Below are 27679 nucleotides of genomic sequence, written 5' to 3' on the forward strand. Positions count from 1 at the left end.
AGGCTGCTTGGACACTTTCAGAACAGCTCTGTTAATGACTGAAATCAGCTCTTTAAGAGATTGTCAAAAGAGACTCCGAAAACGAAACGTTGATCACTTTTGAGCAAAAGGCTGCACACACGCAATTCAAGTTGCTCTGATTGTCATTTAGAGTTACATTATAGGAGGATTCAGCAACAAGTCAAAATGTGCTCCAGAAAAGCAGAAAACAACACTGATAGAACTTGAGAACGAATGCAAAAAACAGTCCACTCTCAGAAAAGGCCGCTTGGACACTTTCAGAACAGCTCTGTTAATGACTGAAAACAGCTCTCGAAGAGATTGTCAAAAGAGACTCTGAAAACGAAACGTTGATCACTTTTGAGCAAAAGGCTGCACACACGCAATTCAAGTTGCTCTGATTGTCATTTAGAGTTACATTATAGGAGCATTCAACAACAAGTCAAAATGTGCTCGAGAAAGGCAGAAAACAACACTTTGATATAACTTGAGAACGAATGCAAAAAACAGTCCACTCTCAGAACAGGCTGCTTGGACACTTTCAGAACAGCTCTGTTAATGACTGAAATCAGCTCTTTAAGAGATTGTCAAAAGAGACTCTGAAAACGAAACGTTGATCACTTTTGAGCAAAAGGCTGCACACACGCAATTCAAGTTGCTCTGATTGTCATTTAGAGTTACATTATAGGAGCATTCAACAACAAGTCAAAATGTGCTCGAGAAAGGCAGAAAACAACACTTTGATAGTTTGATATAACTTGAGAACGAATGCAAAAAACAGTCCACTCTAAGAACAGGCCGCTTGGACACTTTCAGAACAGCTCTGTTAATGACTGAAAACAGCTCTCGAAGAGATTGTCAAAAGAGACTCCGAAAACGAAACGTTGATCACTTTTGAGCAAAAGGCTGCACACACGCAATTCAAGTTGCTCTGATTGTCATTTAGAGTTACATTATAGGAGCATTCAGCAACAAGTCCAAATGTGCTCCAGAAAAGCAGAAAACAACACTGATAGAACTTGAGAACGAATGCAAAAAACAGTCCACTCTCAGAACAGGCCGCTTGGACACTTTCAGAACAGCTCTGTTAATGACTGAAAACAGCTCTCGAAGAGATTGTCAAAAGAGACTCCGAAAACGAAACGTTGATCACTTTTGAGCAAAAGGCTGCACACACGCAATTCAAGTTGCTCTGATTGTCATTTAGAGTTACATTATAGGAGCATTCAACAACAAGTCAAAATGTGCTCGAGAAAGGCAGAAAACAACACTTTGATATAACTTGAGAACGAATGCAAAAAACAGTCCACTCTCAGAACAGGCTGCTTGGACACTTTCAGAACAGCTCTGTTAATGACTGAAATCAGCTCTTTAAGAGATTGTCAAAAGAGACTCTGAAAACGAAACGTTGATCACTTTTGAGCAAAAGGCTGCACACACGCAATTCAAGTTGCTCTGATTGTCATTTAGAGTTACATTATAGGAGCATTCAACAACAAGTCAAAATGTGCTCGAGAAAGGCAGAAAACAACACTTTGATAGTTTGATATAACTTGAGAACGAATGCAAAAAACAGTCCACTCTAAGAACAGGCCGCTTGGACACTTTCAGAACAGCTCTGTTAATGACTGAAAACAGCTCTCGAAGAGATTGTCAAAAGAGACTCCGAAAACGAAACGTTGATCACTTTTGAGCAAAAGGCTGCACACACGCAATTCAAGTTGCTCTGATTGTCATTTAGAGTTACATTATAGGAGCATTCAGCAACAAGTCCAAATGTGCTCCAGAAAAGCAGAAAACAACACTGATAGAACTTGAGAACGAATGCAAAAAACAGTCCACTCTCAGAACAGGCCGCTTGGACACTTTCAGAACAGCTCTGTTAATGACTGAAAACAGCTCTCGAAGAGATTGTCAAAAGAGACTCCGAAAACGAAACGTTGATCACTTTTGAGCAAAAGGCTGCACACACGCAATTCAAGTTGCTCTGATTGTCATTTAGAGTTACATTATAGGAGCATTCAACAACAAGTCAAAATGTGCTCGAGAAAGGCAGAAAACAACACTTTGATATAACTTGAGAACGAATGCAAAAAACAGTCCACTCTCAGAACAGGCTGCTAGGACACTTTCAGAACAGCTCTGTTAATGACTGAAATCAGCTCTTTAAGAGATTGTCAAAAGAGACTCCGAAAACGAAACGTTGATCACTTTTGAGCAAAAGGCTGCACACACGCAATTCAAGTTGCTCTGATTGTCATTTAGAGTTACATTATAGGAGCATTCAGCAACAAGTCAAAATGTGCTCCAGAAAAGCAGAAAACAACACTGATAGAACTTGAGAACGAATGCAAAAAACAGTCCACTCTCAGAACAGGCCGCTTGGACACTTTCAGAAGAGCTCTGTTAATGACTGAAAACAGCTCTCGAAGAGATTGTCAAACGAGACTCCGAAAACGAAACGTTGATCACTTTTGAGCAAAAGGCTGCACACACGCAATTCAAGTTGCTCTGATTGTCATTTAGAGTTACATTATAGGAGCATTCAGCAACAAGTCCAAATGTGCTCCAGAAAAGCAGAAAACAACACTGATAGAACTTGAGAACGAATGCAAAAAACAGTCCACTCTCAGAACAGGCCGCTTGGACACTTTCAGAACAGCTCTGTTAATGACTGAAAACAGCTCTCGAAGAGATTGTCAAAAGAGAATCTGAAAACGAAACGTTGATCAATTTTGAGCAAAAGGCTGCACACACGCAATTCAAGTTGCTCTGATTGTCATTTAGAGTTACATTATAGGAGCATTCAGCAACAAGTCAAAATGTGCTCCAGAAAAGCAGAAAACAACACTGATAGAACTTGAGAACGAATGCAAAAAACAGTCCACTCTCAGAACAGGCCGCTTGGACACTTTCAGAACAGCTCTGTTAATGACTGAAAACAGCTCTCGAAGAGATTGTCAAAAGAGACTCTGAAAACGAAACGTTGATCACTTTTGAGCAAAAGGCTGCACACACGCAATTCAAGTTGCTCTGATTGTCATTTAGAGTTACATTATAGGAGCATTCAACAACAAGTCAAAATGTGCTCGAGAAAGGCAGAAAACAACACTTTGATATAACTTGAGAACGAATGCAAAAAACAGTCCACTCTCAGAACAGGCTGCTTGGACACTTTCAGAACAGCTCTGTTAATGACTGAAATCAGCTCTTTAAGAGATTGTCAAAAGAGACTCTGAAAACGACACATTGATAACTTTTGAGCAAAAGGCTGCACACACGTAATTCAACATACTCTGATTGTCATTTAGAGTTATATTATAGGAGCATTCAACAACAAGTCAAAATGTGCTCCAGAAAGGCAGAAAACAACACTTTGATAGTTTGATATAACTTGAGAACGAATGCAAAAAACAGTCCACTCTAAGAACAGGCCGCTTGGACACTTTCAGAACAGCTCTGTTAATGACTGAAAACAGCTCTCGAAGAGATTGTCAAAAGAGACTCCGAAAACGAAACGTTGATCACTTTTGAGCAAAAGGCTGCACACACGCAATTCAAGTTGCTCTGATTGTCATTTAGAGTTACATTATAGGAGCATTCAGCAACAAGTCAAAATGTGCTCCAGAAAAGCAGAAAACAACACCGATAGAACTTGAGAACGAATGCAAAAAACAGTCCACTCTCAGAAGAGGCCGCTTGGACACTTTCAGAACAGCTCTGTTAATGACTGAAAACAGCTCTCGAAGAGATTGTCAAAAGAGACTCTGAAAACGAAACGTTGATCACTTTTGAGCAAAAGGCTGCACACACGCAATTCAAGTTGCTCTGATTGTCATTTAGAGTTACATTATAGGAGCATTCAACAACAAGTCAAAATGTGCTCGAGAAAGGCAGAAAACAACACTTTGATAGTTTGATATAACTTGAGAACGAATGCAAAAAACAGTCCACTCTAAGAACAGGCCGCTTGGACACTTTCAGAACAGCTCTGTTAATGACTGAAAACAGCTCTCGAAGAGATTGTCAAAAGAGACTCCGAAAACGAAACGTTGATCACTTTTGAGCAAAAGGCTGCACACACGCAATTCAAGTTGCTCTGATTGTCATTTAGAGTTACATTATAGGAGCATTCAGCAACAAGTCAAAATGTGCTCCAGAAAAGCAGAAAACAACACTGATAGAACTTGAGAACGAATGCAAAAAACAGTCCACTCTCAGAACAGGCTGCTTGGACACTTTCAGAACAGCTCTGTTAATGACTGAAATCAGCTCTTTAAGAGATTGTCAAAAGAGACTCCGAAAACGAAACGTTGATCACTTTTGAGCAAAAGGCTGCACACACGCAATTCAAGTTGCTCTGATTGTCATTTAGAGTTACATTATAGGAGGATTCAGCAACAAGTCAAAATGTGCTCCAGAAAAGCAGAAAACAACACTGATAGAACTTGAGAACGAATGCAAAAAACAGTCCACTCTCAGAACAGGCCGCTTGGACACTTTCAGAACAGCTCTGTTAATGACTGAAAACAGCTCTCGAAGAGATTGTCAAAAGAGACTCTGAAAACGAAACGTTGATCACTTTTGAGCAAAAGGCTGCACACACGCAATTCAAGTTGCTCTGATTGTCATTTAGAGTTACATTATAGGAGCATTCAACAACAAGTCAAAATGTGCTCGAGAAAGGCAGAAAACAACACTTTGATATAACTTGAGAACGAATGCAAAAAACAGTCCACTCTCAGAACAGGCTGCTTGGACACTTTCAGAACAGCTCTGTTAATGACTGAAATCAGCTCTTTAAGAGATTGTCAAAAGAGACTCTGAAAATGAAACGTTGATCACTTTTGAGCAAAAGGCTGCACACACGCAATTCAAGTTGCTCTGATTGTCATTTAGAGTTACATTATAGGAGCATTCAACAACAAGTCAAAATGTGCTTGAGAAAGGCAGAAAACAACACTTTGATAAGTTTGATATAACTTGAGAACGAATGCAAAAAACAGTCCACTCTAAGAACAGGCCGCTTGGACACTTTCAGAACAGCTATGTTAATGACTGAAAACAGCTCTCGAAGAGATTGTCAAAAGAGACTCCGAAAACGAAACGTTGATCACTTTTGAGCAAAAGGCTGCACACACGCAATTCAAGTTGCTCTGATTGTCATTTAGAGTTACATTATAGGAGCATTCAGCAACAAGTCCAAATGTGCTCCAGAAAAGCAGAAAACAACACTGATAGAACTTGAGAACGAATGCAAAAAACAGTCCACTCTCAGAACAGGCCGCTTGGACACTTTCAGAACAGCTCTGTTAATGACTGAAAACAGCTCTCGAAGAGATTGTCAAAAGAGACTCCGAAAACGAAACGTTGATCACTTTTGAGCAAAAGGCTGCACACACGCAATTCAAGTTGCTCTGATTGTCATTTAGAGTTACATTATAGGAGCATTCAACAACAAGTCAAAATGTGCTCGAGAAAGGCAGAAAACAACACTTTGATATAACTTGAGAACGAATGCAAAAAACAGTCCACTCTCAGAACAGGCTGCTTGGACACTTTCAGAACAGCTCTGTTAATGACTGAAATCAGCTCTTTAAGAGATTGTCAAAAGAGACTCCGAAAACGAAACGTTGATCACTTTTGAGCAAAAGGCTGCACACACGCAATTCAAGTTGCTCTGATTGTCATTTAGAGTTACATTATAGGAGCATTCAGCAACAAGTCAAAATGTGCTCCAGAAAAGCAGAAAACAACACTGATAGAACTTGAGAACGAATGCAAAAAACAGTCCACTCTCAGAACAGGCCGCTTGGACACTTTCAGAACAGCTCTGTTAATGACTGAAAACAGCTCTCGAAGAGATTGTCAAAAGAGACTCTGAAAACGAAACGTTGATAACTTTTGAGCAAAAGGCTGCACACACGCAATTCAAGTTGCTCTGATTGTCATTTAGAGTTACATTATAGGAGCATTCAACAACAAGTCAAAATGTGCTCGAGAAAGGCAGAAAACAACACTTTGATATAACTTGAGAACGAATGCAAAAAACAGTCCACTCTCAGAACAGGCCGCTTGGACACTTTCAGAACAGCTCTGTTAATGACTGAAAACAGCTCTCGAAGAGATTGTCAAAAGAGACTCCGAAAACGAAACGTTGATAACTTTTGAGCAAAAGGCTGCACACACGCAATTCAAGTTGCTCTGATTGTCATTTAGAGTTACATTATAGGAGGATTCAGCAACAAGTCAAAATGTGCTCCAGAAAAGCAGAAAACAACACTGATAGAACTTGAGAACGAATGCAAAAAACAGTCCACTCTCAGAACAGGCCGCTTGGACACTTTCAGAACAGCTCTGTTAATGACTGAAAACAGCTCTCGAAGAGATTGTCAAAAGAGACTCTGAAAACGAAACGTTGATCACTTTTGAGCAAAAGGCTGCACACACGCAATTCAAGTTGCTCTGATTGTCATTTAGAGTTACATTATAGGAGCATTCAACAACAAGTCAAAATGTGCTCGAGAAAGGCAGAAAACAACACTTTGATATAACTTGAGAACGAATGCAAAAAACAGTCCACTCTCAGAACAGGCTGCTTGGACACTTTCAGAACAGCTCTGTTAATGACGGAAATCAGCTCTTTAAGAGATTGTCAAAAGAGACTCTGAAAACGAAACGTTGATCACTTTTGAGCAAAAGGCTGCACACACGCAATTCAAGTTGCTCTGATTGTCATTTAGAGTTACATTATAGGAGCATTCAACAACAAGTCAAAATGTGCTTGAGAAAGGCAGAAAACAACACTTTGATAAGTTTGATATAACTTGAGAACGAATGCAAAAAACAGTCCACTCTAAGAACAGGCCGCTTGGACACTTTCAGAACAGCTCTGTTAATGACTGAAAACAGCTCTCGAAGAGATTGTCAAAAGAGACTCCGAAAACGAAACGTTGATCACTTTTGAGCAAAAGGCTGCACACACGCAATTCAAGTTGCTCTGATTGTCATTTAGAGTTACATTATAGGAGCATTCAGCAACAAGTCCAAATGTGCTCCAGAAAAGCAGAAAACAACACTGATAGAACTTGAGAACGAATGCAAAAAACAGTCCACTCTCAGAACAGGCCGCTTGGACACTTTCAGAACAGCTCTGTTAATGACTGAAAACAGCTCTCGAAGAGATTGTCAAAAGAGACTCCGAAAACGAAACGTTGATCACTTTTGAGCAAAAGGCTGCACACACGCAATTCAAATTGCTCTGATTGTCATTTAGAGTTACATTATAGGAGCATTCAACAACAAGTCAAAATGTGCTCGAGAAAGGCAGAAAACAACACTTTGATATAACTTGAGAACGAATGCAAAAAACAGTCCACTCTCAGAACAGGCTGCTTGGACACTTTCAGAACAGCTCTGTTAATGACTGAAATCAGCTCTTTAAGAGATTGTCAAAAGAGACTCCGAAAACGAAACGTTGATCACTTTTGAGCAAAAGGCTGCACACACGCAATTCAAGTTGCTCTGATTGTCATTTAGAGTTACATTATAGGAGCATTCAGCAACAAGTCAAAATGTGCTCCAGAAAAGCAGAAAACAACACTGATAGAACTTGAGAACGAATGCAAAAAACAGTCCACTCTCAGAACAGGCCGCTTGGACACTTTCAGAACAGCTCTGTTAATGACTGAAAACAGCTCTCGAAGAGATTGTCAAAAGAGACTCTGAAAACGAAACGTTGATAACTTTTGAGCAAAAGGCTGCACACACGCAATTCAAGTTGCTCTGATTGTCATTTAGAGTTACATTATAGGAGCATTCAACAACAAGTCAAAATGTGCTCGAGAAAGGCAGAAAACAACACTTTGATATAACTTGAGAACGAATGCAAAAAACAGTCCACTCTCAGAACAGGCCGCTTGGACACTTTCAGAACAGCTCTGTTAATGACTGAAAACAGCTCTCGAAGAGATTGTCAAAAGAGACTCCGAAAACGAAACGTTGATAACTTTTGAGCAAAAGGCTGCACACACGCAATTCAAGTTGCTCTGATTGTCATTTAGAGTTACATTATAGGAGCATTCAGCAACAAGTCAAAATGTGCTCCAGAAAAGCAGAAAACAACACTTTGATAGTTTGATATAACTTGAGAACGAATGCAAAAAACAGTCCACTCTAAGAACAGGCCGCTTGGACACTTTCAGAACAGCTCTGTTAATGACTGAAAACAGCTCTCGAAGAGATTGTCAAAAGAGACTCCGAAAACGAAACGTTGATCACTTTTGATCAAAAGGCTGCACACACGCAATTCAAGTTGCTCTGATTGTGATTTAGAGTTACATTATAGGAGCATTCAGCAACAAGTCAAAATGTGCTCCAGAAAAGCAGAAAACAACACTGATAGAACTTGAGAACGAATGCAAAAAACAGTCCACTCTCAGAACAGGCCGCTTGGACACTTTCAGAACAGCTCTGTTAATGACTGAAAACAGCTCTCGAAGAGATTGTCAAAAGAGACTCCGAAAACGAAACGTTGATAACTTTTGAGCAAAAGGCTGCACACACGCAATTCAAGTTGCTCTGATTGTCATTTAGAGTTACATTATAGGAGCATTCAGCAACAAGTCAAAATGTGCTCCAGAAAAGCAGAAAACAACACTTTGATAGTTTGATATAACTTGAGAACGAATGCAAAAAACAGTCCACTCTAAGAACAGGCCGCTTGGACACTTTCAGAACAGCTCTGTTAATGACTGAAAACAGCTCTCGAAGAGATTGTCAAAAGAGACTCCGAAAACGAAACGTTGATCACTTTTGAGCAAAAGGCTGCACACACGCAATTCAAGTTGCTCTGATTGTCATTTAGAGTTACATTATAGGAGCATTCAGCAACAAGTCAAAATGTGCTCCAGAAAAGCAGAAAACAACACTGATAGAACTTGAGAACGAATGCAAAAAACAGTCCACTCTCAGAAGAGGCCGCTTGGACACTTTCAGAACAGCTCTGTTAATGACTGAAAACAGCTCTCGAAGAGATTGTCAAAAGAGACTCTGAAAACGAAACGTTGATCACTTTTGAGCAAAAGGCTGCACACACGCAATTCAAGTTGCTCTGATTGTCATTTAGAGTTACATTATAGGAGCATTCAACAACAAGTCAAAATGTGCTCGAGAAAGGCAGAAAACAACACTTTGATAGTTTGATATAACTTGAGAACGAATGCAAAAAACAGTCCACTCTAAGAACAGGCCGCTTGGACACTTTCAGAACAGCTCTGTTAATGACTGAAAACAGCTCTCGAAGAGATTGTCAAAAGAGACTCCGAAAACGAAACGTTGATCACTTTTGAGCAAAAGGCTGCACACACGCAATTCAAGTTGCTCTGATTGTCATTTAGAGTTACATTATAGGAGCATTCAGCAACAAGTCAAAATGTGCTCCAGAAAAGCAGAAAACAACACTGATAGAACTTGAGAACGAATGCAAAAAACAGTCCACTCTAAGAACAGGCCGCTTGGACACTTTCAGAACAGCTCTGTTAATGACTGAAAACAGCTCTCGAAGAGATTGTCAAAAGAGACTCCGAAAACGAAACGTTGATCACTTTTGAGCAAAAGGCTGCACACACGCAATTCAAGTTGCTCTGATTGTCATTTAGAGTTACATTATAGGAGCATTCAACAACAAGTCAAAATGTGCTCGAGAAAGGCAGAAAACAACACTTTGATATAACTTGAGAACGAATGCAAAAAACAGTCCACTCTCAGAACAGGCTGCTTGGACACTTTCAGAACAGCTCTGTTAATGACTGAAATCAGCTCTTTAAGAGATTGTCAAAAGAGACACCGAAAACGAAACGTTGATCACTTTTGAGCAAAAGGCTGCACACACGCAATTCAAGTTGCTCTGATTGTCATTTAGAGTTACATTATAGGAGGATTCAGCAACAAGTCAAAATGTGCTCCAGAAAAGCAGAAAACAACACTGATAGAACTTGAGAACGAATGCAAAAAACAGTCCACTCTCAGAACAGCCCGCTTGGACACTTTCAGAACAGCTCTGTTAATGACTGAAAACAGCTCTCGAAGAGATTGTCAAAAGAGACTCTGAAAACGAAACGTTGATCACTTTTGAGCAAAAGGCTGCACACACGCAATTCAAGTTGCTCTGATTGTCATTTAGAGTTACATTATAGGAGCATTCAACAACAAGTCAAAATGTGCTCGAGAAAGGCAGAAAACAACACTTTGATATAACTTGAGAACGAATGCAAAAAACAGTCCACTCTCAGAACAGGCTGCTTGGACACTTTCAGAACAGCTCTGTTAATGACTGAAATCAGCTCTTTAAGAGATTGTCAAAAGAGACTCTGAAAACGAAACGTTGATCACTTTTGAGCAAAAGGCTGCACACACGCAATTCAAGTTGCTCTGATTGTCATTTAGAGTTACATTATAGGAGCATTCAACAACAAGTCAAAATGTGCTTGAGAAAGGCAGAAAACAACACTTTGATAAGTTTGATATAACTTGAGAACGAATGCAAAAAACAGTCCACTCTAAGAACAGGCCGCTTGGACACTTTCAGAACAGCTCTGTTAATGACTGAAAACAGCTCTCGAAGAGATTGTCAAAAGAGACTCCGAAAACGAAACGTTGATCACTTTTGAGCAAAAGGCTGCACACACGCAATTCAAGTTGCTCTGATTGTCATTTAGAGTTACATTATAGGAGCATTCAGCAACAAGTCCAAATGTGCTCCAGAAAAGCAGAAAACAACACTGATAGAACTTGAGAACGAATGCAAAAAACAGTCCACTCTCAGAACAGGCCGCTTGGACACTTTCAGAACAGCTCTGTTAATGACTGAAAACAGCCCTCGAAGAGATTGTCAAAAGAGACTCCGAAAACGAAACGTTGATCACTTTTGAGCAAAAGGCTGCACACACGCAATTCAAGTTGCTCTGATTGTCATTTAGAGTTACATTATAGGAGCATTCAACAACAAGTCAAAATGTGCTCGAGAAAGGCAGAAAACAACACTTTGATATAACTTGAGAACGAATGCAAAAAACAGTCCACTCTCAGAACAGGCTGCTTGGACACTTTCAGAACAGCTCTGTTAATGACTGAAATCAGCTCTTTAAGAGATTGTCAAAAGAGACTCCGAAAACGAAACGTTGATCACTTTTGAGCAAAAGGCTGCACACACGCAATTCAAGTTGCTCTGATTGTCATTTAGAGTTACATTATAGGAGCATTCAGCAACAAGTCAAAATGTGCTCCAGAAAAGCAGAAAACAACACTGATAGAACTTGAGAACGAATGCAAAAAACAGTCCACTCTCAGAACAGGCCGCTTGGACACTTTCAGAACAGCTCTGTTAATGACTGAAAACAGCTCTCGAAGAGATTGTCAAACGGGACTCCGAAAACGAAACGTTGATCACTTTTGAGCAAAAGGCTGCACACACGCAATTCAAGTTGCTCTGATTGTCATTTAGAGTTACATTATAGGAGCATTCAGCAACAAGTCCAAATGTGCTCCAGAAAAGCAGAAAACAACACTGATAGAACTTGAGAACGAATGCAAAAAACAGTCCACTCTCAGAACAGGCCGCTTGGACACTTTCAGAACAGCTCTGTTAATGACTGAAAACAGCTCTCGAAGAGATTGTCAAAAGAGACTCCGAAAACGAAACGTTGATCACTTTTGAGCAAAAGGCTGCACACACGCAATTCAAGTTGCTCTGATTGTCATTTAGAGTTACATTATAGGAGCATTCAGCAACAAGTCAAAATGTGCTCCAGAAAAGCAGAAAACAACACTGATAGAACTTGAGAACGAATGCAAAAAACAGTCCACTCTAAGAACAGGCCGCTTGGACACTTTCAGAACAGCTCTGTTAATGACTGAAAACAGCTCTCGAAGAGATTGTCAAAAGAGACTCCGAAAACGAAACGTTGATCACTTTTGAGCAAAAGGCTGCACACACGCAATTCAGGTTGCTCTGATTGTCATTTAGAGTTACATTATAGGAGCATTCAGCAACAAGTCAAAATGTGCTCCAGAAAAGCAGAAAACAACACTGATAGAACTTGAGAACGAATGCAAAAAACAGTCCACTCTCAGAACAGGCCGCTTGGACACTTTCAGAACAGCTCTGTTAATGACTGAAAACAGCTCTCGAAGAGATTGTCAAAAGAGACTCTGAAAACGAAACGTTGATAACTTTTGAGCAAAAGGCTGCACACACGCAATTCAAGTTGCTCTGATTGTCATTTAGAGTCACATTATAGGAGCATTCAACAACAAGTCAAAATGTGCTCGAGAAAGGCAGAAAACAACACTTTGATATAACTTGAGAACGAATGCAAAAAACAGTCCACTCTCAGAACAGGCCGCTTGGACACTTTCAGAACAGCTCTGTTAATGACTGAAAACAGCTCTCGAAGAGATTGTCAAAAGAGACTCCGAAAACGAAACGTTGATAACTTTTGAGCAAAAGGCTGCACACACGCAATTCAAGTTGCTCTGATTGTCATTTAGAGTTACATTATAGGAGCATTCAGCAACAAGTCAAAATGTGCTCCAGAAAAGCAGAAAACAACACTGATAGAACTTGAGAACGAATGCAAAAAACAGTCCACTCTCAGAACAGGCCGCTTGGACACTTTCAGAACAGCTCTGTTAATGACTGAAAACAGCTCTCGAAGAGATTGTCAAAAGAGACTCTGAAAACGAAACGTTGATCACTTTTGAGCAAAAGGCTGCACACACGCAATTCAAGTTGCTCTGATTGTCATTTAGAGTTACATTATAGGAGCATTCAACAACAAGTCAAAATGTGCTCGAGAAAGGCAGAAAACAACACTTTGATATAACTTGAGAACGAATGCAAAAAACAGTCCACTCTCAGAACAGGCTGCTTGGACACTTTCAGAACAGCTCTGTTAATGACTGAAATCAGCTCTTTATGAGATTGTCAAAAGAAACTCTGAAAACGAAACATTGATAACTTTTGAGCAAAAGGCTGCACACACGTAATTCAACATACTCTGATTGTCATTGAGAGTTACATTATAGGAGCATTCAACAAGTCAAAATGTGCTCCAGAAAGGCAGAAAACAACACTTTGATAGTTTGATATAACTTGAGAACGAATGCAAAAAACAGTCCACTCTAAGAACAGGCCGCTTGGACACTTTCAGAACAGCTCTGTTAATGACTGAAAACAGCTCTCGAAGAGATTGTCAAAAGAGACTCCGAAAACGAAACGTTGATAACTTTTGAGCAAAAGGCTGCACACACGCAATTCAAGTTGCTCTGATTGTCATTTAGAGTTACATTATAGGAGCATTCAGCAACAAGTCAAAATGTGCTCCAGAAAAGCAGAAAACAACACTTTGATAGTTTGATATAACTTGAGAACGAATGCAAAAAACAGTCCACTCTAAGAACAGGCCGCTTGGACACTTTCAGAACAGCTCTGTTAATGACTGAAAACAGCTCTCGAAGAGATTGTCAAAAGAGACTCCGAAAACGAAACGTTGATCACTTTTGAGCAAAAGGCTGCACACACGCAATTCAAGTTGCTCTGATTGTGATTTAGAGTTACATTATAGGAGCATTCAGCAACAAGTCAAAATGTGCTCCAGAAAAGCAGAAAACAACACTGATAGAACTTGAGAACGAATGCAAAAAACAGTCCACTCTCAGAACAGGCCGCTTGGACACTTTCAGAACAGCTCTGTTAATGACTGAAAACAGCTCTCGAAGAGATTGTCAAAAGAGACTCTGAAAACGAAACGTTGATCACTTTTGAGCAAAAGGCTGCACACACGCAATTCAAGTTGCTCTGATTGTCATTTAGAGTTACATTATAGGAGCATTCAGCAACAAGTCAAAATGTGCTCCAGAAAAGCAGAAAACAACACTGATAGAACTTGAGAACGAATGCAAAAAACAGTCCACTCTAAGAACAGGCCGCTTGGACACTTTCAGAACAGCTCTGTTAATGACTGAAAACAGCTCTCGAAGAGATTGTCAAAAGAGACTCCGAAAACGAAACGTTGATCACTTTTGAGCAAAAGGCTGCACACACGCAATTCAGGTTGCTCTGATTGTCATTTAGAGTTACATTATAGGAGCATTCAGCAACAAGTCAAAATGTGCTCCAGAAAAGCAGAAAACAACACTGATAGAACTTGAGAACGAATGCAAAAAACAGTCCACTCTCAGAACAGGCCGCTTGGACACTTTCAGAACAGCTCTGTTAATGACTGAAAACAGCTCTCGAAGAGATTGTCAAAAGAGACTCTGAAAACGAAACGTTGATAACTTTTGAGCAAAAGGCTGCACACACGCAATTCAAGTTGCTCTGATTGTCATTTAGAGTCACATTATAGGAGCATTCAACAACAAGTCAAAATGTGCTCGAGAAAGGCAGAAAACAACACTTTGATATAACTTGAGAACGAATGCAAAAAACAGTCCACTCTCAGAACAGGCCGCTTGGACACTTTCAGAACAGCTCTGTTAATGACTGAAAACAGCTCTCGAAGAGATTGTCAAAAGAGACTCCGAAAACGAAACGTTGATAACTTTTGAGCAAAAGGCTGCACACACGCAATTCAAGTTGCTCTGATTGTCATTTAGAGTTACATTATAGGAGCATTCAGCAACAAGTCAAAATGTGCTCCAGAAAAGCAGAAAACAACACTTTGATAGTTTGATATAACTTGAGAACGAATGCAAAAAACAGTCCACTCTAAGAACAGGCCGCTTGGACACTTTCAGAACAGCTCTGTTAATGACTGAAAACAGCTCTCGAAGAGATTGTCAAAAGAGACTCCGAAAACGAAACGTTGATCACTTTTGAGCAAAAGGCTGCACACACGCAATTCAAGTTGCTCTGATTGTGATTTAGAGTTACATTATAGGAGCATTCAGCAACAAGTCAAAATGTGCTCCAGAAAAGCAGAAAACAACACTGATAGAACTTGAGAACGAATGCAAAAAACAGTCCACTCTCAGAACAGGCCGCTTGGACACTTTCAGAACAGCTCTGTTAATGACTGAAAACAGCTCTCGAAGAGATTGTCAAAAGAGACTCTGAAAACGAAACGTTGATCACTTTTGAGCAAAAGGCTGCACACACGCAATTCAAGTTGCTCTGATTGTCATTTAGAGTTACATTATAGGAGCATTCAGCAACAAGTCAAAATGTGCTCCAGAAAAGCAGAAAACAACACTGATAGAACTTGAGAACGAATGCAAAAAACAGTCCACTCTCAGAACAGGCCGCTTGGACACTTTCAGAACAGCTCTGTTAATGACTGAAAACAGCTCTCGAAGAGATTGTCAAAAGAGACTCTGAAAACGAAACGTTGATAACTTTTGAGCAAAAGGCTGCACACACGCAATTCAAGTTGCTCTGATTGTCATTTAGAGTTACATTATAGGAGCATTCAACAACAAGTCAAAATGTGCTCGAGAAAGGCAGAAAACAACACTTTGATATAACTTGAGAACGAATGCAAAAAACAGTCCACTCTCAGAACAGGCCGCTTGGACACTTTCAGAACAGCTCTGTTAATGACTGAAAACAGCTCTCGAAGAGATTGTCAAAAGAGACTCCGAAAACGAAACGTTGATCACTTTTGAGCAAAAGGCTGCACACACGCAATTCAAGTTGCTCTGATTGTCATTTAGAGTTACATTATAGGAGCATTCAGCAACAAGTCAAAATGTGCTCCAGAAAAGCAGAAAACAACACTGATAGAACTTGAGAACGAATGCAAAAAACAGTCCACTCTCAGAACAGGCCGCTTGGACACTTTCAGAACAGCTCTGTTAATGACTGAAAACAGCTCTCGAAGAGATTGTCAAAAGAGACTCTGAAAACGAAACGTTGATCACTTTTGAGCAAAAGGCTGCACACACGCAATTCAAGTTGCTCTGATTGTCATTTAGAGTTACATTATAGGAGCATTCAACAACAAGTCAAAATGTGCTCGAGAAAGGCAGAAAACAACACTTTGATATAACTTGAGAACGAATGCAAAAAACAGTCCACTCTCAGAACAGGCTGCTTGGACACTTTCAGAACAGCTCTGTTAATGACTGAAATCAGCTCTTTATGAGATTGTCAAAAGAAACTCTGAAAACGAAACATTGATAACTTTTGAGCAAAAGGCTGCACACACGTAATTCAACATACTCTGATTGTCATTGAGAGTTACATTATAGGAGCATTCAACAACAAGTCAAAATGTGCTCCAGAAAGGCAGAAAACAACACTTTGATAGTTTGATATAACTTGAGAACGAATGCAAAAAACAGTCCACTCTAAGAACAGGCCGCTTGGACACTTTCAGAACAGCTCTGTTAATGACTGAAAACAGCTCTCGAAGAGATTGTCAAAAGAGACTCCGAAAACGAAACGTTGATCACTTTTGAGCAAAAGGCTGCACACACGCAATTCAGGTTGCTCTGATTGTCATTTAGAGTTACATTATAGGAGCATTCAGCAACAAGTCAAAATGTGCTCCAGAAAAGCAGAAAACAACACTGATAGAACTTGAGAACGAATGCAAAAAACAGTCCACTCTCAGAACAGGCCGCTTGGACACTTTCAGAACAGCTCTGTTAATGACTGAAAACAGCTCTCGAAGAGATTGTCAAAAGAGACTCTGAAAACGAAACGTTGACAACTTTTGAGCAAAAGGCTGCACACACGCAATTCAAGTTGCTCTGATTGTCATTTAGAGTCACATTATAGGAGCATTCAACAACAAGTCAAAATGTGCTCGAGAAAGGCAGAAAACAACACTTTGATATAACTTGAGAACGAATGCAAAAAACAGTCCACTCTCAGAACAGGCCGCTTGGACACTTTCAGAACAGCTCTGTTAATGACTGAAAACAGCTCTCGAAGAGATTGTCAAAAGAGACTCCGAAAACGAAACGTTGATAACTTTTGAGCAAAAGGCTGCACACACGCAATTCAAGTTGCTCTGATTGTCATTTAGAGTTACATTATAGGAGCATTCAGCAACAAGTCAAAATGTGCTCCAGAAAAGCAGAAAACAACACTTTGATAGTTTGATATAACTTGAGAACGAATGCAAAAAACAGTCCACTCTAAGAACAGGCCGCTTGGACACTTTCAGAACAGCTCTGTTAATGACTGAAAACAGCTCTCGAAGAGATTGTCAAAAGAGACTCCGAAAACGAAACGTTGATCACTTTTGAGCAAAAGGCTGCACACACGCAATTCAAGTTGCTCTGATTGTGATTTAGAGTTACATTATAGGAGCATTCAGCAACAAGTCAAAATGTGCTCCAGAAAAGCAGAAAACAACACTGATAGAACTTGAGAACGAATGCAAAAAACAGTCCACTCTCAGAACAGGCCGCTTGGACACTTTCAGAACAGCTCTGTTAATGACTGAAAACAGCTCTCGAAGAGATTGTCAAAAGAGACTCTGAAAACGAAACGTTGATCACTTTTGAGCAAAAGGCTGCACACACGCAATTCAAGTTGCTCTGATTGTGATTTAGAGTTACATTATAGGAGCATTCAGCAACAAGTCAAAATGTGCTCCAGAAAAGCAGAAAACAACACTTTGATAGTTTGATATAACTTGAGAACGAATGCAAAAAACAGTCCACTCTAACAGGCCGCTTGGACACTTTCAGAACAGCTCTGTTAATGACTGAAAACAGCTCTCGAAGAGATTGTCAAAAGAGACTCCGAAAACGAAACGTTGATCACTTTTGAGCAAAAGGCTGCACACACGCAATTCAAGTTGCTCTGATTGTGATTTAGAGTTACATTATAGGAGCATTCAGCAACAAGTCAAAATGTGCTCCAGAAAAGCAAAAAACAACACTGATAGAACTTGAGAACGAATGCAAAAAACAGTCCACTCTCAGAACAGGCCGCTTGGACACTTTCAGAACAGCTCTGTTAATGACTGAAAACAGCTCTCGAAGAGATTGTCAAAAGAGACTCTGAAAACGAAACGTTGATCACTTTTGAGCAAAAGGCTGCACACACGCAATTCAAGTTGCTCTGATTGTCATTTAGAGTTACATTATAGGAGCATTCAACAACAAGTCAAAATGTGCTCGAGAAAGGCAGAAAACAACACTTTGATATAACTTGAGAACGAATGCAAAAAACAGTCCACTCTCAGAACAGGCTGCTTGGACACTTTCAGAACAGCTCTGTTAATGACTGAAAACAGCTCTCGAAGAGATTGTCAAAAGAGACTCTGAAAACGAAACGTTGATCACTTTTGAGCAAAAGGCTGCACACACGCAATTCAAGTTGCTCTGATTGTTATTTAGAGTTACATTATAGGAGCATTCAACAACAAGTCAAAATGTGCTCGAGAAAGGCAAAAAACAACACTTTGATAGTTTGATATAACTTGAGAACGAATGCAAAAAACAGTCCACTCTAAGAACAGGCCGCTTGGACACTTTCAGAACAGCTCTGTTAATGACTGAAAACAGCTCTCGAAGAGATTGTCAAAAGAGACTCTGAAAACGAAACGTTGATCACCTTTGAGCAAAAGGCTGCACACACGCAATTCAAGTTGCTCTGATTGTCATTTAGAGTTACATTATAGGAGCATTCAACAACAAGTCAAAATGTGCTCGAGAAAGGCAGAAAACAACACTTTGATATAACTTGAGAACGAATGCAAAAAACAGTCCACTCTCAGAACAGGCTGCTTGGACACTTTCAGAACAGCTCTGTTAATGACTGAAATCAGCTCTTTAAGAGATTGTCAAAAGAGACTCTGAAAACGACACATTGATAACTTTTGAGCAAAAGGCTGCACACACGTAATTCAACATACTCTGATTGTCATTTAGAGTTATATTATAGGAGCATTCAACAACAAGTCAAAATGTGCTCCAGAAAGGCAAAAAACAACACTTTGATAGTTTGATATAACTTGAGAACGAATGCAAAAAACAGTCCACTCTAAGAACAGGCCGCTTGGACACTTTCAGAACAGCTCTGTTAATGACTGAAAACAGCTCTCGAAGAGATTGTCAAAAGAGACTCCGAAAACGAAACGTTGATCACTTTTGAGCAAAAGGCTGCACACACGCAATTCAAGTTGCTCTGATTGTCATTTAGAGTTACATTATAGGAGCATTCAGCAACAAGTCAAAATGTGCTCCAGAAAAGCAGAAAACAACACTGATAGAACTTGAGAACGAATGCAAAAAACAGTCCACTCTCAGAAGAGGCCGCTTGGACACTTTCAGAACAGCTCTGTTAATGACTGAAAACAGCTCTCGAAGAGATTGTCAAAAGAGACTCTGAAAACGAAACGTTGATCACTTTTGAGCAAAAGGCTGCACACACGCAATTCAAGTTGCTCTGATTGTCATTTAGAGTTACATTATAGGAGCATTCAACAACAAGTCAAAATGTGCTCGAGAAAGGCAGAAAACAACACTTTGATAGTTTGATATAACTTGAGAAGGAATGCAAAAAACAGTCCACTCTAAGAACAGGCCGCTTGGACACTTTCAGAACAGCTCTGTTAATGACTGAAAACAGCTCTCGAAGAGATTGTCAAAAGAGACTCCGAAAACGAAACGTTGATCACTTTTGAGCAAAAGGCTGCACACACGCAATTCAAGTTGCTCTGATTGTCATTTAGAGTTACATTATAGGAGCATTCAGCAACAAGTCAAAATGTGCTCCAGAAAAGCAGAAAACAACACTGATAGAACTTGAGAACGAATGCAAAAAACAGTCCACTCTAAGAACAGGCCGCTTGGACACTTTCAGAACAGCTCTGTTAATGACTGAAAACAGCTCTCGAAGAGATTGTCAAAAGAGACTCCGAAAACGAAACGTTGATCACTTTTGAGCAAAAGGCTGCACACACGCAATTCAAGTTGCTCTGATTGTCATTTAGAGTTACATTATAGGAGCATTCAACAACAAGTCAAAATGTGCTCGAGAAAGGCAGAAAACAACACTTTGATATAACTTGAGAACGAATGCAAAAAACAGTCCACTCTCAGAACAGGCCGCTTGGACACTTTCAGAACAGCTCTGTTAATGACTGAAAACAGCTCTCGAAGAGATTGTCAAAAGAGACTCCGAAAACGAAACGTTGATAACTTTTGAGCAAAAGGCTGCACACACGCAATTCAAGTTGCTCTGATTGTCATTTAGAGTTACATTATAGGAGCATTCAGCAACAAGTCAAAATGTGCTCCAGAAAAGCAGAAAACAACACTTTGATAGTTTGATATAACTTGAGAACGAATGCAAAAAACAGTCCACTCTAACAGGCCGCTTGGACACTTTCAGAACAGCTCTGTTAATGACTGAAAACAGCTCTCGAAGAGATTGTCAAAAGAGACTCCGAAAACGAAACGTTGATCACTTTTGAGCAAAAGGCTGCACACACGCAATTCAAGTTGCTCTGATTGTGATTTAGAGTTACATTATAGGAGCATTCAGCAACAAGTCAAAATGTGCTCCAGAAAAGCAAAAAACAACACTGATAGAACTTGAGAACGAATGCAAAAAACAGTCCACTCTCAGAACAGGCCGCTTGGACACTTTCAGAACAGCTCTGTTAATGACTGAAAACAGCTCTCGAAGAGATTGTCAAAAGAGACTCTGAAAACGAAACGTTGATCACTTTTGAGCAAAAGGCTGCACACACGCAATTCAAGTTGCTCTGATTGTCATTTAGAGTTACATTATAGGAGCATTCAACAACAAGTCAAAATGTGCTCGAGAAAGGCAGAAAACAACACTTTGATATAACTTGAGAACGAATGCAAAAAACAGTCCACTCTCAGAACAGGCTGCTTGGACACTTTCAGAACAGCTCTGTTAATGACTGAAAACAGCTCTCGAAGAGATTGTCAAAAGAGACTCTGAAAACGAAACGTTGATCACTTTTGAGCAAAAGGCTGCACACACGCAATTCAAGTTGCTCTGATTGTTATTTAGAGTTACATTATAGGAGCATTCAACAACAAGTCAAAATGTGCTCGAGAAAGGCAAAAAACAACACTTTGATAGTTTGATATAACTTGAGAACGAATGCAAAAAACAGTCCACTCTAAGAACAGGCCGCTTGGACACTTTCAGAACAGCTCTGTTAATGACTGAAAACAGCTCTCGAAGAGATTGTCAAAAGAGACTCTGAAAACGAAACGTTGATCACCTTTGAGCAAAAGGCTGCACACACGCAATTCAAGTTGCTCTGATTGTCATTTAGAGTTACATTATAGGAGCATTCAACAACAAGTCAAAATGTGCTCGAGAAAGGCAGAAAACAACACTTTGATATAACTTGAGAACGAATGCAAAAAACAGTCCACTCTCAGAACAGGCTGCTTGGACACTTTCAGAACAGCTCTGTTAATGACTGAAATCAGCTCTTTAAGAGATTGTCAAAAGAGACTCTGAAAACGACACATTGATAACTTTTGAGCAAAAGGCTGCACACACGTAATTCAACATACTCTGATTGTCATTTAGAGTTATATTATAGGAGCATTCAACAACAAGTCAAAATGTGCTCCAGAAAGGCAAAAAACAACACTTTGATAGTTTGATATAACTTGAGAACGAATGCAAAAAACAGTCCACTCTAAGAACAGGCCGCTTGGACACTTTCAGAACAGCTCTGTTAATGACTGAAAACAGCTCTCGAAGAGATTGTCAAAAGAGACTCCGAAAACGAAACGTTGATCACTTTTGAGCAAAAGGCTGCACACACGCAATTCAAGTTGCTCTGATTGTCATTTAGAGTTACATTATAGGAGCATTCAGCAACAAGTCAAAATGTGCTCCAGAAAAGCAGAAAACAACACTGATAGAACTTGAGAACGAATGCAAAAAACAGTCCACTCTCAGAAGAGGCCGCTTGGACACTTTCAGAACAGCTCTGTTAATGACTGAAAACAGCTCTCGAAGAGATTGTCAAAAGAGACTCTGAAAACGAAACGTTGATCACTTTTGAGCAAAAGGCTGCACACACGCAATTCAAGTTGCTCTGATTGTCATTTAGAGTTACATTATAGGAGCATTCAACAACAAGTCAAAATGTGCTCGAGAAAGGCAGAAAACAACACTTTGATAGTTTGATATAACTTGAGAAGGAATGCAAAAAACAGTCCACTCTAAGAACAGGCCGCTTGGACACTTTCAGAACAGCTCTGTTAATGACTGAAAACAGCTCTCGAAGAGATTGTCAAAAGAGACTCCGAAAACGAAACGTTGATCACTTTTGAGCAAAAGGCTGCACACACGCAATTCAAGTTGCTCTGATTGTCATTTAGAGTTACATTATAGGAGCATTCAGCAACAAGTCAAAATGTGCTCCAGAAAAGCAGAAAACAACACTGATAGAACTTGAGAACGAATGCAAAAAACAGTCCACTCTAAGAACAGGCCGCTTGGACACTTTCAGAACAGCTCTGTTAATGACTGAAAACAGCTCTCGAAGAGATTGTCAAAAGAGACTCCGAAAACGAAACGTTGATCACTTTTGAGCAAAAGGCTGCACACACGCAATTCAAGTTGCTCTGATTGTCATTTAGAGTTACATTATAGGAGCATTCAACAACAAGTCAAAATGTGCTCGAGAAAGGCAGAAAACAACACTTTGATATAACTTGAGAACGAATGCAAAAAACAGTCCACTCTCAGAACAGGCTGCTTGGACACTTTCAGAACAGCTCTGTTAATGACTGAAATCAGCTCTTTAAGAGATTGTCAAAAGAGACTCCGAAAACGAAACGTTGATCACTTTTGAGCAAAAGGCTGCACACACGCAATTCAAGTTGCTCTGATTGTCATTTAGAGTTACATTATAGGAGCATTCAGCAACAAGTCAAAATGTGCTCCAGAAAAGCAGAAAACAACACTGATAGAACTTGAGAACGAATGCAAAAAACAGTCCACTCTCAGAAGAGGCCGCTTGGACACTTTCAGAACAGCTCTGTTAATGACTGAAAACAGCTCTCGAAGAGATTGTCAAAAGAGACTCTGAAAACGAAACGTTGATCACTTTTGAGCAAAAGGCTGCACACACGCAATTCAAGTTGCTCTGATTGTCATTTAGAGTTACATTATAGGAGCATTCAACAACAAGTCAAAATGTGCTCGAGAAAGGCAGAAAACAACACTTTGATAGTTTGATATAACTTGAGAAGGAATGCAAAAAACAGTCCACTCTAAGAACAGGCCGCTTGGACACTTTCAGAACAGCTCTGTTAATGACTGAAAACAGCTCTCGAAGAGATTGTCAAAAGAGACTCCGAAAACGAAACGTTGATCACTTTTGAGCAAAAGGCTGCACACACGCAATTCAAGTTGCTCTGATTGTCATTTAGAGTTACATTATAGGAGCATTCAGCAACAAGTCAAAATGTGCTCCAGAAAAGCAGAAAACAACACTGATAGAACTTGAGAACGAATGCAAAAAACAGTCCACTCTAAGAACAGGCCGCTTGGACACTTTCAGAACAGCTCTGTTAATGACTGAAAACAGCTCTCGAAGAGATTGTCAAAAGAGACTCCGAAAACGAAACGTTGATCACTTTTGAGCAAAAGGCTGCACACACGCAATTCAAGTTGCTCTGATTGTCATTTAGAGTTACATTATAGGAGCATTCAACAACAAGTCAAAATGTGCTCGAGAAAGGCAGAAAACAACACTTTGATATAACTTGAGAACGAATGCAAAAAACAGTCCACTCTCAGAACAGGCTGCTTGGACACTTTCAGAACAGCTCTGTTAATGACTGAAATCAGCTCTTTAAGAGATTGTCAAAAGAGACTCCGAAAACGAAACGTTGATCACTTTTGAGCAAAAGGCTGCACACACGCAATTCAAGTTGCTCTGATTGTCATTTAGAGTTACATTATAGGAGCATTCAGCAACAAGTCAAAATGTGCTCCAGAAAAGCAGAAAACAACACTGATAGAACTTGAGAACGAATGCAAAAAACAGTCCACTCTCAGAACAGGCCGCTTGGACACTTTCAGAACAGCTCTGTTAATGACTGAAAACAGCTCTCGAAGAGATTGTCAAAAGAGACTCTGAAAACGAAACGTTGATCACTTTTGAGCAAAAGGCTGCACACACGCAATTCAAGTTGCTCTGATTGTCATTTAGAGTTACATTATAGGAGCATTCAACAACAAGTCAAAATGTGCTCGAGAAAGGCAGAAAACAACACTTTGATATAACTTGAGAACGAATGCAAAAAACAGTCCACTCTCAGAACAGGCTGCTTGGACACTTTCAGAACAGCTCTGTTAATGACTGAAATCAGCTCTTTAAGAGATTGTCAAAAGAGACTCTGAAAACGAAACGTTGATCACTTTTGAGCAAAAGGCTGCACACACGCAATTCAAGTTGCTCTGATTGTCATTTAGAGTTACATTATAGGAGCATTCAACAACAAGTCAAAATGTGCTCGAGAAAGGCAGAAAACAACACTTTGATAGTTTGATATAACTTGAGAACGAATGCAAAAAACAGTCCACTCTAAGAACAGGCCGCTTGGACACTTTCAGAACAGCTCTGTTAATGACTGAAAACAGCTCTCGAAGAGATTGTCAAAAGAGACTCCGAAAACGAAACGTTGATCACTTTTGAGCAAAAGGCTGCACACACGCAATTCAAGTTGCTCTGATTGTCATTTAGAGTTACATTATAGGAGCATTCAGCAACAAGTCCAAATGTGCTCCAGAAAAGCAGAAAACAACACTGATAGAACTTGAGAACGAATGCAAAAAACAGTCCACTCTAAGAACAGGCCGCTTGGACACTTTCAGAACAGCTCTGTTAATGACTGAAAACAGCTCTCGAAGAGATTGTCAAAAGAGACTCCGAAAACGAAACGTTGATCACTTTTGAGCAAAAGGCTGCACACACGCAATTCAAGTTGCTCTGATTGTCATTTAGAGTTACATTATAGGAGCATTCAACAACAAGTCAAAATGTGCTCGAGAAAGGCAGAAAACAACACTTTGATATAACTTGAGAACGAATGCAAAAAACAGTCCACTCTCAGAACAGGCTGCTTGGACACTTTCAGAACAGCTCTGTTAATGACTGAAATCAGCTCTTTAAGAGATTGTCAAAAGAGACTCCGAAAACGAAACGTTGATCACTTTTGAGCAAAAGGCTGCACACACGCAATTCAAGTTGCTCTGATTGTCATTTAGAGTTACATTATAGGAGCATTCAGCAACAAGTCAAAATGTGCTCCAGAAAAGCAGAAAACAACACTGATAGAACTTGAGAACGAATGCAAAAAACAGTCCACTCTCAGAACAGGCCGCTTGGACACTTTCAGAACAGCTCTGTTAATGACTGAAAACAGCTCTCGAAGAGATTGTCAAACGAGACTCCGAAAACGAAACGTTGATCACTTTTAAGCAAAAGGCTGCACACACGCAATTCAAGTTGCTCTGATTGTCATTTAGAGTTACATTATAGGAGCATTCAGCAACAAGTCCAAATGTGCTCCAGAAAAGCAGAAAACAACACTGATAGTACTTGAGAACGAATGCAAAAAACAGTCCACTCTCAGAACAGGCCGCTTGGACACTTTCAGAACAGCTCTGTTAATGACTGAAAACAGCTCTCGAAGAGATTGTCAAAAGAGAATCTGAAAACGAAACGTTGATCAATTTTGAGCAAAAGGCTGCACACACGCAATTCAAGTTGCTCTGATTGTCATTTAGAGTTACATTATAGGAGCATTCAGCAACAAGTCAAAATGTGCTCCAGAAAAGCAGAAAACAACACTGATAGAACTTGAGAACGAATGCAAAAAACAGTCCACTCTCAGAACAGGCCGCTTGGACACTTTCAGAACAGCTCTGTTAATGACTGAAAACAGCTCTCGAAGAGATTGTCAAAAGAGAATCTGAAAACGAAACGTTGATCAATTTTGAGCAAAAGGCTGCACACACGCAATTCAAGTTGCTCTGATTGTCATTTAGAGTTACATTATAGGAGCATTCAGCAACAAGTCAAAATGTGCTCCAGAAAAGCAGAAAACAACACTGATAGAACTTGAGAACGAATGCAAAAAACAGTCCACTCTCAGAACAGGCCGCTTGGACACTTTCAGAACAGCTCTGTTAATGACTGAAAACAGCTCTCGAAGAGATTGTCAAAAGAGACTCCGAAAACGAAACGTTGATCACTTTTGAGCAAAAGGCAGCACACACGCAATTCAAGTTGCTCTGATTGTCATTTAGAGTTACATTATAGGAGCATTCAGCAACAAGTCAAAATGTGCTCCAGAAAAGCAGAAAACAACACTGATAGAACTTGAGAACGAATGCAAAAAACAGTCCACTCTCAGAACAGGCCGCTTGGACACTTTCAGAACAGCTCTGTTAATGACTGAAAACAGCTCTCGAAGAGATTGTCAAAAGAGACTCTGAAAACGAAACGTTGATCACTTTTGAGCAAAAGGCTGCACACACGCAATTCAAGTTGCTCTGATTGTCATTTAGAGTTACATTATAGGAGCATTCAACAACAAGTCAAAATGTGCTCGAGAAAGGCAGAAAACAACACTTTGATATAACTTGAGAACGAATGCAAAAAACAGTCCACTCTCAGAACAGGCTGCTTGGACACTTTCAGAACAGCTCTGTTAATGACTGAAATCAGCTCTTTATGAGATTGTCAAAAGAAACTCTGAAAACGAAACATTGATAACTTTTGAGCAAAAGGCTGCACACACGTAATTCAACATACTCTGATTGTCATTGAGAGTTACATTATAGGAGCATTCAACAACAAGTCAAAATGTGCTCCAGAAAGGCAGAAAACAACACTTTGATAGTTTGATATAACTTGAGAACGAATGCAAAAAACAGTCCACTCTAAGAACAGGCCGCTTGGACACTTTCAGAACAGCTCTGTTAATGACTGAAAACAGCTCTCGAAGAGATTGTCAAAAGAGACTCCGAAAACGAAACGTTGATCACTTTTGAGCAAAAGGCTGCACACACGCAATTCAAGTTGCTCTGATTGTCATTTAGAGTTACATTATAGGAGCATTCAGCAACAAGTCCAAATGTGCTCCAGAAAAGCAGAAAACAACACTGATAGAACTTGAGAACGAATGCAAAAAACAGTCCACTCTAAGAACAGGCCGCTTGGACACTTTCAGAACAGCTCTGTTAATGACTGAAAACAGCTCTCGAAGAGATTGTCAAAAGAGACTCCGAAAACGAAACGTTGATCACTTTTGAGCAAAAGGCTGCACACACGCAATTCAAGTTGCTCTGATTGTCATTTAGAGTTACATTATAGGAGCATTCAACAACAAGTCAAAATGTGCTCGAGAAAGGCAGAAAACAACACTTTGATATAACTTGAGAACGAATGCAAAAAACAGTCCACTCTCAGAACAGGCTGCTTGGACACTTTCAGAACAGCTCTGTTAATGACTGAAATCAGCTCTTTAAGAGATTGTCAAAAGAGACTCCGAAAACGAAACGTTGATCACTTTTGAGCAAAAGGCTGCACACACGCAATTCAAGTTGCTCTGATTGTCATTTAGAGTTACATTATAGGAGCATTCAGCAACAAGTCAAAATGTGCTCCAGAAAAGCAGAAAACAACACTGATAG

Source organism: Nansenia antarctica, assembly GCF_963989245.1.
Source record: "Nansenia antarctica genome assembly, chromosome: 13".
NCBI classification, from domain to species: domain Eukaryota; kingdom Metazoa; phylum Chordata; class Actinopteri; order Argentiniformes; family Microstomatidae; genus Nansenia; species Nansenia antarctica.